Genomic DNA, 13,185 nt, shown 5'->3' on the forward strand with positions numbered 1-13,185 from the left:
ATTCCGCATAGAACTTTCGAGAAAGAAATATTCGGATTCCAGGGAGTGTCTGTGGAAGTCGTGTGTTCGTTTGTCCTAATGGGAAGGGGGCCAACAAGGTACAATGACGAGCTTTTGTGGATATGTATTATTTGGTGAATGACTCTCATTAAATATTATTTTGGGAATTATCCCACTTTGATTCATGTTAGGTAAGAAAGTGTTTTCTGTTTCAGAATCATAGGAAATATATTGAAAGACTGTAGGCATCTGCCAGACCTATGTATTTTAATATGGAATGTTTAATTACGGTGTTGGGAAAGAGAATTTGGTTTTCCTTTTATTTCTTCTATTGATTCTTGACATTTGATGTGGGGGTTTAATAACCAATCTTAGCTTATTTCATTCATCCTGTACTATTATGTTGGGTTTGCAAGATAAAGTCTAATTTTGAGTCTCACGTATAATTTAAAAACATCCATTTCGATGTAAAAGAATGGGTTAAAAGTTCCGATAGAGAGAGAGAGAGAGAGAGAGAGAGAGAGAGAGAGAGAGAGAGAGAGAGAGAGTGGTGGGGATGTCTGGGAGAGAAAGAAAACTGGTTTTCGGTCAGTTCTCCCATCATCATATATATTGTCAAAATAATGTCAAGCTTTAGGGCTGTAACTATATCTATATATATAATATACTAGTATATATATATATATATATATAATATAGTATATATATATATATATATATATATATATATATATATAAAAAAATATATAATATATATATATCATATATATATTATATATTATATTTATATACATATATATATATATATATATATATATATATATATATATATATATATATATATATATATTTATATATATATATATATATATATATACATATATATATATATATATATATTATCACTATATATATATATATATATATATATATATATATATATATATATATATATATATATAATATATAATCTATTTAATTTTATTCATTTATCTATTTTTTAATTGAGTTTATTTTTACTTATTTATATCTGTTTTCAGCTTGTTTATTTTTATTTATTTATCTTAATTTATATATTATTAATTTTTATTAATTTTTTTTAATTGTTTATTTTATTCCTTATCCTTATTTATTTATTTTTATTTATTGTTTTTTATTTACTTTTATTTAATATCTGTATATCTTTTATCTGTTATTTTTATTTATTTTATCTTTATTTATTATATTTAATTTTTATTTTTTATTATTTTGTTTTTTATTTGTTTTATTTTTATTTCCTTATCCTTATTTTTTATTTTTATTTATTTGTTTTTTATTTACTTTTATTTATTTATATCCTATTTATTCTTATTTATTTATTTACATGATTGATTGATTTATTTTTATCTATTTATTTACATATTTTGATTTATTTAATTTTTATTATTTTATTGATTTATTTATTTTTATTTATTCCTTTCTTTTTATTTTTTATTTATTTTTATTTATTTATTTATTTATTTTATTGATTTGTTTATTTTATTTATTTATTTTTATTTTATTTATTCATTAATTTATTTGTATTTATTTATTTATTTATTTATTTTTTTTTTCATCGACGTATTTATTTATTTATTTATCTATTCATGTTTATCCATATATTTATTTATTTATTTACTCTATATATATATATATATATATATATATATATCATATCTATATATATATATAATATATATATATATATATATGTAATACTATTATCTTTATTTAGTTTTTTTTATTTATTTACACATATTTATTTATTTATTTAATTCATTTACTTATGTTAATTATTTATTATTTATATTAATTAATTTATTTATTTGTTTTGTTGATTGTTTTATTAATTTTTATTTATTAATTTTTGTTTTTGTTTATTTTTTATTTTTTTTTATTTTTATTATTTTTTTACAGCAGCTGATCTAAGTCTGGAGAGGTTCCTGATATCTGCCTGTCGATTAGAATAGCAACAGGAAGAGCTACTGGTGGGCAAGGATATAAAAAGTGTCAATGTACTACTCAATGTACATCAGGACGATGCAGCTGCCTAAGAAAAAAAATTAAATGCAACTCGCGCTGTCACCCGGGGAGATCAAGCAAAAATATCTGATTGGACTCAACTGAACCCTGAGATCTATTGGCTTATATCTCTTTTACTGATATTGCATTAATTATGTTTGTATTTATTCAAATAAATTGGAATTCTTTAAACTTTCTCTACATTAACCATGTTGCATTCTCTTGTAACCTCCCGTGGTTTGTCTGTTGGATTAATTTCCATTTCTACACTAAACTATAGTATATGTTTAGATTAGGCAGTCGTATTCACATCGGGCAAAATTGAGCTGCATAACTTGAACAACAGGCATGTTTGGTCTAATGTTGCCAAATTGTAAACTTTATCCAAACTGCTCCCTTAATGTACACATTAGGCAATTTTCTGACTAATGTTCACATTAGGCAATTATCCACATTATATATATATATATATATATATATATATATATATATATATATATATATATATATATATAATATATATATATATATATATATACATATATGTATATATATATATATATATATATATATATATATATATATATATATATATAATATATTACATATATTCATATATATATATATATATCTATATATATATATATATATATATATATATATATATATATATATATATATATCTATATATATATATATATATTATATATATATTATATAGAATAATGAAATATATAAATTCCGAGGTAGAGAAATTAGATATTAAAAGACATTTGTAGCTCTTATGTGATATATATATATATATATATATATATATATATATATATATATATATATATATATATATATATATATATGTATATATATATATATGTGTGTGTGTGTGTGTGTGTGTTAACGCAAAATGTGGATAATTGCCAAATGTGTACATTTTGCAATTAATTTTGCATATTGTGTACAATTTGCAGCGCTTGGTGCCGATTGTGCACATTAGGCAAAATTGATTGCAAAACAATGTACACATCTGGCAGTTTTTCTACTTTTTGCAAGGACATTTTGCCAAATGTTAACATGATTTTGCAACAGTATTTTGCCAAATGTTAACAGATTTTTTTTTTGTTCCAGTGGCATGTCGGACTTTAAAGAGCAGTTTGAGCAGAAGATTCGAAATTCTCAGACTAAGACTAATATGAAACACTTCTTGTTTACGAGCTGAAATCGTGCAGTTGGGCAAGGAGGAGGGCAGTTACACCAGATCTACCAGCTCAGTAGCAACTACCTTCTCGCCCACCTCATCTTCCCTGCTACTACAGAGGTCTGTCCTACTAACTCACAAGTGGCATGTCGGACTTTAAAGAGCAGTTTGAGCAGAAGTTGGACAACTTATTACAGTCTAAGAATGACAATGTGGTCATTCCTCGGAAAGAGAAACGTGCACAGTGGATAGCTCAGCTGCTTAAAATTGAAAAGGAAGGGCCTAAAACCAGCGATGACTATAATATGAAAAAAAGATTCGAAATTCTTAGAGTTGGTGACGATGACCGACTTATTCGAAGCGTAAAGAATTGGAAACTGAATTTAATTTTATAGTGTGCTTTGAGAAAGTTCATCAGGCCATTTCGGTCGCGCATTCAGCTGTGGGTCATGTCGGTGAAAAGAAAACTTTCAAAGGACAAAAGAAGTGGGCTAATTTGACTATGCAGTGCTGCCAGATGTTCATAAGTTTTTGCATTGAGTGTCAAGAGAAGAAAAAACGTAGAGTACATAAAGGTCTGGTGGTGAAGCCTGTTAGAAGCGAGACTATTTTTTCTCGATGCCAAATTGACTTGATCAATTTTCAAACATTACCTGATGGGGAATTTAAATATATTCTGACCTTCATCAACCATTTCAGCAAGTTTTGTGTGCTGCGGCTCCTTACATCAAAACGAGCTGAGGAGGTTGCTAACACGCTTCTCCCAATATTTTTGACCTTTGGCGCTCCCGTTATCCTGCACTCGGATAACGGGAGAGAGTTTGTGAATGCCGTTATATCAGAGTTGTCTACGCTCTGGCCTGAACTTAAGCTCGTCACTGGTCGGCCGCGCCACCCACAAAGCCAAGGTGCAGTTGAAAGATTGAATGGAGGAGTCTTCAAGTCATAAAAAAGTATATATATATATATATATATATATATATATATATATATATATATATATATATATATATATATATATATATATATATAAGGAGCCCATAAAAACGCCAAAACATAGAAAGAAAGTACTATATATCAGAGACTGCTGTCTCTCTCATCTGGTAGGTGATGAATGACACGACAGGATATAAATTTACCATACGGGAAACTAACGTTCTCACTTTCATACATTCAATACTTTAGCTACCATGACATTCCTCTATCAAGATAGGCGTAGCCAGCAACTTATTTTTAAGAGCCTTACAAAATTGTTCCTCAGATTTCCTGGAAATGGAATTGGAACTAGTTCGTAAACAGCCTTTGTCTTTAAGGTATCCTGACCATCTAATTGAGAAAGGAATTCACAAAGACGTAACTTTTCTACCGACCCTTCAAGGCAAGACCTAGAGACAACTAACCATAAAATTAAAATTCAACACCTGGACAGGATTAAGACAGTGACCCAGACTCTCGGAAAATTTCACTCTTTTGCCTTAGCCAAATCCCTGATTAATGTCCAACAAAAGTCAATCCACAAAGACTCGGGGATATACGAAATTCCATGCCTAGACTGTGACCAATCTTACTTCGGTTTTACAGGAAAATCACTTCGCCAGAGATTAATACAACATAAAAGGTCAGTTAGTTATGGACAACAGAACTCGGCTATTTTCAACCATATAATTAACCATAACCACAGAATCAAATAGAATTTGTCACTTATAATTTACAGCAACAACTGTCGATAGAAAAGTCAGATGATTGAATCGGCCTTGATTAAACAAAGACAGGTGATGAACATCTCAAAGGGCGCCTGCGATTTAGATGTCATTGATCAAATCTTCTTACAACGAACGCTTAAGAAGATTGGAGTGGAATTATTAGTGGGAGTGACCTAAATTGGCTTAACTGTAGATGGATCTCTTGGTATAAATACCACCTTTTCTTTATTTTCTCCTTCATCACCTTCCTGAATAGAGAGACAGCAGTCTCTGAAATATAGTACTTTCTTTCTATATTTTGGTGTTTTTATGGGCTCCTTTTAGTAGATGGAATTATGTTGTAGCAGAACATTTTTACCCGTCACACACACACATATATATGTATTTGGACAGGACTTCATCTTTTACATAAGACTCACATGTAGGCCCCTTGGTTGGTCTCAGATCATTTACAAGAGCTACACCATCCATTATGATATTGCAAGAGCAACCCCACAGTTTCTAAACCCTGGCCAAACCCCAGTTCTAACAGTTGATCAGCTCTTTGTCATTGATGTCTGAAGCCTGCTGTTCTAATAGAGCAGCAGCAGCTGTGACTTGGTGCCCTGTTGCATCCGCCCATTCTGTGCCAGTGATGGTGAGCAATTTTGATTTTCATGTTGAAAGAATTAATTTAGTCACACTGTCTGTTCTGCCATGATATGCAAAGGAGTGAGAATAGATTATGGTCTTCCTTTATGGTTTACAGTGACTGTTGGCCCTTGGACTCTGTTGCAGACATCTTGCAACTGAACAATAAAATTTTGTTGTTGTGTACTGGCTCATAGAATTTTCTGGGTGTCTTGAGTCTCTCAATAAAGTTTGTGAATTTTGTATGTCCAAGGCTCTTCATAAATCTCAAGAGTTCACTAACTTTGCTGTCCATAATTTCATGGCTGTCTAGCACAATCAGATCCACTGAATCTTCCTCAAAAGGGTACCCAATTTCTTTATTATTTATGCTAGATTCTCAACTGTTTCAAGAAATCTTTTTTGCACAGTTTCAATTTCACCATGATTTTAACCATCAGGTTTTTGGATCAGCATCACTTCTTGTCTCAAACTCATCAACCAGGTGGCTTACTTCAGGACCAGCCACTGTCCACCTTTGAGAGCATTTGCATCTTCAAATAGGCCGATGGCTCCCCCATCTCCTTTCACATGAGCATTATTTTGCTCATGCACTTCGTCTATAGCCATTAAGGAAGAAGGCAGAGTGGTTTTATGGACAGTGAAATTGCCTTTTGTGAATTCAACAAATGTGTCATTTTGGAGAGCCTCTATGTCTCTCAAATGAATTGAAAACCCCCTGGCATAATGCACATGGTCCAATGTCAAGAAAAATAAGAGTGAGTTCCTGCAGCACATCTTTGTGCAGATTGAAATTATGACCTGATAAAAATGAATACTAGAAGTTCTAGCTGAAGCATAGAATTGTAAAAGTAGAATTGTGTAAACACTGACTCTTGTTTTCTGATCCAGCTTTCACAACTTAGCTCACTTTCTTATTCTCCTTCCAGAATATATTCCATGTAGGATGCTTTGTTGATATAATAAACTACAAGCTGTCACCTGCTGGGCTAAAAATGTCTTCTTCACATGTGAAACAGAGATAAAACGAATCTGTTGTTCCAGGAGTAGCTATTTCTAGTTCTGCAAGAGCACCAGTCCAACCACTGTCTTGCAAGAGATCACCAAGAATTTTGAGTGCTGCCATTTCTAAATGCAGCCCTCCAAACATGATAACCATATCACCATACTGCAATGGCCTTTCCCATTGGACTGCTTGGCAATTGCAAATGGTGGCTGATCATTTGCTAGAACTGGGGTTTGTCCATGATTGAGAAACTGTGTAGTAGCTCTTGCAATATTCATGTTATGTTTCACCATTGCAACTGAATGAGCTGCCTCTTGAAAAAAAGACAACATTTTCACTCCTGTTGACAAACTGACTTTCTCAAGCCATTCTTACTCAAAGAGAAATATGCTTAGAAAACACTACTTGTTGGTGTCCTGCACCTCCACTGGATGAAGTGAGGGAACTGTCATGTTTAAAGTGAGCAAGGAGTACACTCCAAGACTGTGCTGCGATTGCATTTGTTCTGTAAGCCTAGGGTTTATCCCTTTAGCACCTGTATAACATATATGCACTTTCCGATATGAGACACAAATAGGCTCAGATAAGTTATCATCCTACCCCCAGCCCGATCATTCATCCAGTGCTATTTATTTCCCATGGGATCTGTACACTCTTCTGGAAGACTAAAGTCCAAACTTTCTTGGCTCGGCTCTCCTGTGCTGGCATATCTTGTCATTTCAGGTGCGGCTTTTAACTTTGATCTTCGGCTAGCTAAACAGCATTTGGGAAACTAATGATAAATATCTACCATTAACTAACCACTGACCCCATGCTGAGTCTCACAGCTATAGTGGCAACCAGTGTGCACTGGTTGTGTACTGACACTACACTGTTACACTGTTTACATTGAGTTAATTAACCATTTCTTTTAAATGAGGACGAAAATGAACTAAGTGGGGTTCAATTGATTTTTAACCTATGAAAAATAAACTGGTCAAGCTGAAGTTACCCCGAATCCATGTATTACCTGACCTTTTACCTAGTATATGAACTTAAGTACCAATTTTGGTCTTTTTGGGGGACATTTTTGATATAGTGACAGCCATCTTCGGATATTTCTAGGCAGTAAAGTTCTGTATCTAACTATGTAAATGCTTGCTTTCAATATTTTACCATAAACTGGGTGTGACAGGAATTCGAACGTGATTAACCGATTAAATGTCAATATTTACATATCTAATGGAAGCCATTTTTAAAACCTGCCGGCCATCTTGGATAATGGTAAAATTTTGTGTGGCCGGAGGTTATGATGAGACAGAAGGTCAAGAAGAATCGTTGTGCCGAATTTCATGCTTGCATCACCATTTCCAGTTTTCTCCTATTATTGTGAAGTTAGCCGCTCCGCTATATGTCGTCTGTGAAAACTTAAATGTTTGTACTTAGTGAAGGAGACTACAGTACTTTGAGCCTGCAGCAGGCGAGACATAACGAAATAAAACGAAGAGAGAATGAATTTTGTGATTTCTTCTGATTCCATCCTATTCACTGACACGTCCGGGTCATTTTAAAACAAGCAGTTCTCACACCCGCCCCCCACCGAACCAACCCACCCACCCAACCCACCCATTCACCCACCCTTAAACAAATTAAATTATATTTTTATTATGAACTTTATTGCATCTTATATAACTGTAAATAAATTAAATGTTATTGTAATGATTTATTGTATTATCATGGTATTGCTGTATTATTATTGTAATGATAACTATGAGAAATAATATTAGATAGGGTAGCGTAAAACATAAAAGAGACTGAATAATAGAGAAACGAGAGAGAGAGAGAGAGGAGAGAGAGAGACGAGAGAGAGAGAGAGAGAGAGAGAGAGACGGGGCCAGCCTAATCTTAGCGCAGCCTTTAAAAATTGCCTACGTGTTTCACCTGTGACCTAACCTTTCTACTCTCTCCGGAACTTGAAGACTTCCCGTGACGACAGCAGTCCTACTCACGAAGGAGGGATTAAGTCAATTAATCATACCCAAGGGACGTCGTTAGATAATCTTCAACCAATAAGGACCACTACCAGGCGGGACAGAATTACACATATGAAATAGAAGAATTTAAATTGTCTAAGTTAGAGTTAAAAAAACTTGAAAATTTGAACTATGTTGATGGATATTGGTATTATGTCAAAACAGTCTCTCCAGTGTTATCATTCTTCAATCAGATGGTAAAAGTAATAATTATTGATTTGTTTATCATAGTAGTGGGACATTTGATTATCAAAAAGATACAAGTGATACTACTGACAGTAATGAAGGCAAATGCGCAATGATTACATTGTAGTAAATTCATGTTTTTCATATGTAGTTTTGAGTATTCATTTATTATACGTATCATTATTAAACCTATGGGTTGATATATTTAACATTTACTATGATTTTATTACAATGTTTTATTTAACTTATTACTTTCTTCAAAAGTTGGAGAAAATTTTTTTTGTATGCATGTAATGTCGCATTCATTGACTTTTCTTATTATTATATCCATTATATATATTAAAACATTGAAGACAGTGTTAGGTAGGTGACCAAGTGATGTAATGATAGCTATGAGAGAGTACAATGAAAATAACGAATGAGAGAGAGAGAGAGAATTGAGCTTTGGTGTGAGTGAGTCAGATTTAGTCATCGAGGCGTAGACGGAACAAATGTTTAATCACAGGACATTGGCGAGACGGGAAAGACGCAACAGCCAAAACACCGTCGAAATAGAAATCTTAAGACCGCCATAAAATTTTTGACCTGTGACCTCGCACCTGACTCACCCAGTTTCCGTCGATTAGGGAGCTCCACCTTCAAGAGGAGGTATTAACATGTTAATTTAGCAAGTTCCATCTTCAAGAGGAGGAATTAGCATGTTAACCCCACCAAAAGGGGGATGGGGTAAGATAAGAGAGAGTCAGCTCCACTTATCCTGACCGAGTTTGGGCGGAGACCTGGAACATACACCGCCTTAGGGGGTTGAGCCAAGACGATCACGGGGATAGCTGGCTGCAGAGCGGCAGAACCAAAGAGGGAGAACTAACCGCCGTGACAGAAGAAAGAACAATACCTTCCCAAAGCGTTATAGCGGTCCTAACCAGATTACCTAGATTTTTTATATCTTAAGTTGTAACTTGTATAACTGTATGCTTGTATTTCTTTGCCTTCTTAAAGAAAGAAAACTCTGCCGTTCGTCTCACTTAAACACTCCTGAGAGACTTGATGCTACTAATCCAGAACTACTAATTAAGAAGAATAATAAAGACATAGAACATAGAACCAGATCGCAGACGAAGATGTAATTAGAAGCATTTGAGAGAACACACAAACTCTTTGCATAACATTATTATTATTGTTTCGGAAGCTACATTTCCGTTTACACACTGTATCAAACCAATAGGACGCCATGTCCAGATCATTACGGGGTGTTGTAGGAGCAAGAGCCCTCGCTTGGCACAAAACCAGCTAAACCCTAACCAACCTACGTGTCCAGATTATGCACTTTGAAGAGGTCATGACGAGTGACGGAAGAGCTGTGGTGCTGTGTTTATCAGTAAATGGAACAAAGATTAATCTTTGTTTTTTTCTCATTATCTTAATTTGGAACAACGTAGAAGATTCAGAAAACATGGTCAAGCTAAAAAGAAGTTGAATAACAGCCAAAAAGCCATAGAATTCAACGAAATATGCATACAAAGACAAATTTTTGCCCAATACATACATGCATACATACATACATACATACATTATAATTATCATACATACATATATATATATCATATATATATAATATAATATATATATATATATATATATATATATATAGATATAATGCCTACTAGTATATATATATATGCTAAGCCAGATACAATCCACAATGAAGTAAAATCCTCTTGTACAAGAAATATATATTTTAAACTACAAGAGGATTTTACTTCATTGTGGATTGTATCCCCATATATATATATATATAATATATATATATATAGATATATATATATATATATATATATATATATATATATATATATATATATTATATATATATATATATATATATATATATATATATAATATATATATATATATATATATATATATATATAATATGTATGTTTAAAGCTCGTACGTTTCATTTCCTAACTCACAAAATACGAGATGACTTCTTGGCATCAGTCACTGGTTTGAATCACATCACATTCACCTTATATCGTAGAAATCGGATTTCCATTCTTTTATTCATCATTCTTCCACTTCCCGTTCCTTGGAAGTGTGGGCCTCAAGCATTGGATTCTGGTAACATATTCTAGAAATTCGCCGTTCGGTAGATTGCAAAGTTTTTCTTGCGCAGAATTCTGTTGTCCTCTTCATCCATCCCAGATTAAACAGATTATTTATTTTTTTTTTTTTTTGCTCTATCACAGTCCTCCAATTCGACTGGGTGGTATTTATAGTGTGGGGTTCCGGGTTGCATCCTGCCTCCTTAGGAGTCCATCACTTTTCTTACTGTGTGCCGTTTCTAGGATCACACTCTTCTGCATGAGTCCTGGAGCTACTTCAGCCTCTAGTTTTTCTAGATTCTTTTTCAGGGATCTTTGGGATCGTGCCTAGTGCTCCTATGATTATGGGTACGATTTCCACTGGCATATCCCATATCCTTCTTATTTCTATTTTCAGATCTTGATACTTATCCAATTTTCCCTCTCTTTCTCTTCAACTCTGGTGTCCCATGGTATTGCAACATCAATGAGTGATACTTTCTTCTTTACTTTGTCAATCAACGTCACGTCTAGTCTGTTTGCACATATCACCCTATCCGTTCTGATACCATAGTCCCAGAGGATCTTTGCGTGATCGTTTTCTATCACTCCCTCACATTAGTGCTCGTACCACTTATTACTGCAAGGTAGCTGATGTTTCTTGCACAGGCTCCTGTGGAGGTCTTTTGCCACTGAATCATGCCTCTTTTTGTACTGGTTCTGTGCAAGTGCCGGACATTCGCTTGCTATGTGGTTTATGGTTTCATTTTTCGTATTGCACTTCCTACATATGGGAGAGATGTTATTTCCGTCTGTTGTTCTTTGAACATATCTGGTTCTTAGGGCCTGATCTTGTGCCACTGTTATCATTCCTTCAGTTTCCTTCTTTAGCTCTCCCCTCTGTAGCCATTGCCATGTGTCATCGCTGGCTAGTTCTTTAGTCTGTCTCATGTATTGTCTGTGCATTGGTTTGTTGTGCCAGTCCTCTGTTCTGTCTTTCCTTCTCCTGTCACTGTATATTTCTGGGTCTTCGTCTACTTTTATTAGTCCTTCTTCCCATGCACTCTTTAGCCACTCGTCTTCACTGGGTTTCAGATATTGCCCCAGTGCTCTGTTCTCGATGTTGACGCAGTCCTCTATACTTAGTAATCCTCTCCCTCCTTCCTTTCGTGTTATGTATAGTCTGTCCGTATTTGCTCTTGGGTGTAGTGCTGTGTATATTATCATATGTTTCCTGGTTTTCTGATCTATGCTACGGAGTTCTGCCTTCGTCCATTCCACTATTGCCTGCGCTGTATCTGATTACTGGCACTGCCCATGTGTTTATGGCTTTTATCATATTTCCGGCATTGAGTTTTGACTTGAGTATTGCCTTGAGTCTCTGCATATATTCTTTCCTGATCGTGTCCTTCATCTCTTGGTGTTTTATATCCCCTCCTTCCATTATTCCCAGGTATTTGTATCCTGCCTCATCTATGTGTTTGATGTTGCTCCCATCTGGTAGCTTTTATCCCTTCAGTTCTCGTTACTTTGCCTTTTTGTATGTTGACTAAGGTGCATTTTTCGATTCCAAACTCCATCCTGATGTCCCCAGATACAGTCCTTACAGTCTGGATTAGGGTATCTATTTCCTTGATGCTCTTACCATACAGCTTGATGTCGTCCATGAACATCAGATGGTTGATTCTGTTGCCTCCTTTCTTGAGTTGGTACCCGGCATCCATCTTCTGTAGTACTTTTGTCATGGGAATCATGGCTACTACGAAGAGTAGTGGGGACAGTGAGTTGCCCTGGAAGATCCCTCTCCTGATATTAACCTCTGGTAGTCTTATTCCAGAGCTTGTTAGTATTGTATTCCAGTTGCGCATTGTATTTTTGAGGAAGCTGATGGTGTTTTCCTCTGCCCCATATATTTTCAGGCATTCTATTAGCCATGTGTGTGGTATCATGTCGAAGGCTTTCTTATAGTCTATCCATGCCATGCTTAGGTTGGTTTTACTTCTCCTACTGTTCTTCATTACCATTTTGTCTATCAGGAGCTGGTCTTTTGTGCCCCTACACTTCCTTCTGCAGCCTTTCTGTTGGTGGGGGATGGTGTTTGTCTCCTCTAGGTAGTTGTATAGCCTTTCACTGATGATACCTGTTAGTAACTTCCACATTATTGGTAGGCAGGTGATTTATTATTAGTTATTATTGTTATTATTATTATTATTATTATTATTTTTATTATTATTATTATTATTATTATTATTATTATTATTATTATTTATTATTATTATTTTCAATTCTTCTTATTATTCTCATCTCGTCAGGGCTGATATTTGCTAAT

General features: G+C 34.0%; 1 pseudogene; it reads left to right on the forward strand.

Annotated features, from left to right (window-relative positions):
* Window positions 1-3,289: 3,289 nt before the first annotated feature.
* On the forward strand, window positions 3,290-4,184 carry LOC135222552 (KRAB-A domain-containing protein 2-like; annotated as a pseudogene).
* The last annotated feature ends 9,001 nt before the right edge of the window (window positions 4,185-13,185 follow it).

Source organism: Macrobrachium nipponense, chromosome 3, assembly GCF_015104395.2.
Source record: "Macrobrachium nipponense isolate FS-2020 chromosome 3, ASM1510439v2, whole genome shotgun sequence".
Classification (NCBI taxonomy): domain Eukaryota; kingdom Metazoa; phylum Arthropoda; class Malacostraca; order Decapoda; family Palaemonidae; genus Macrobrachium; species Macrobrachium nipponense.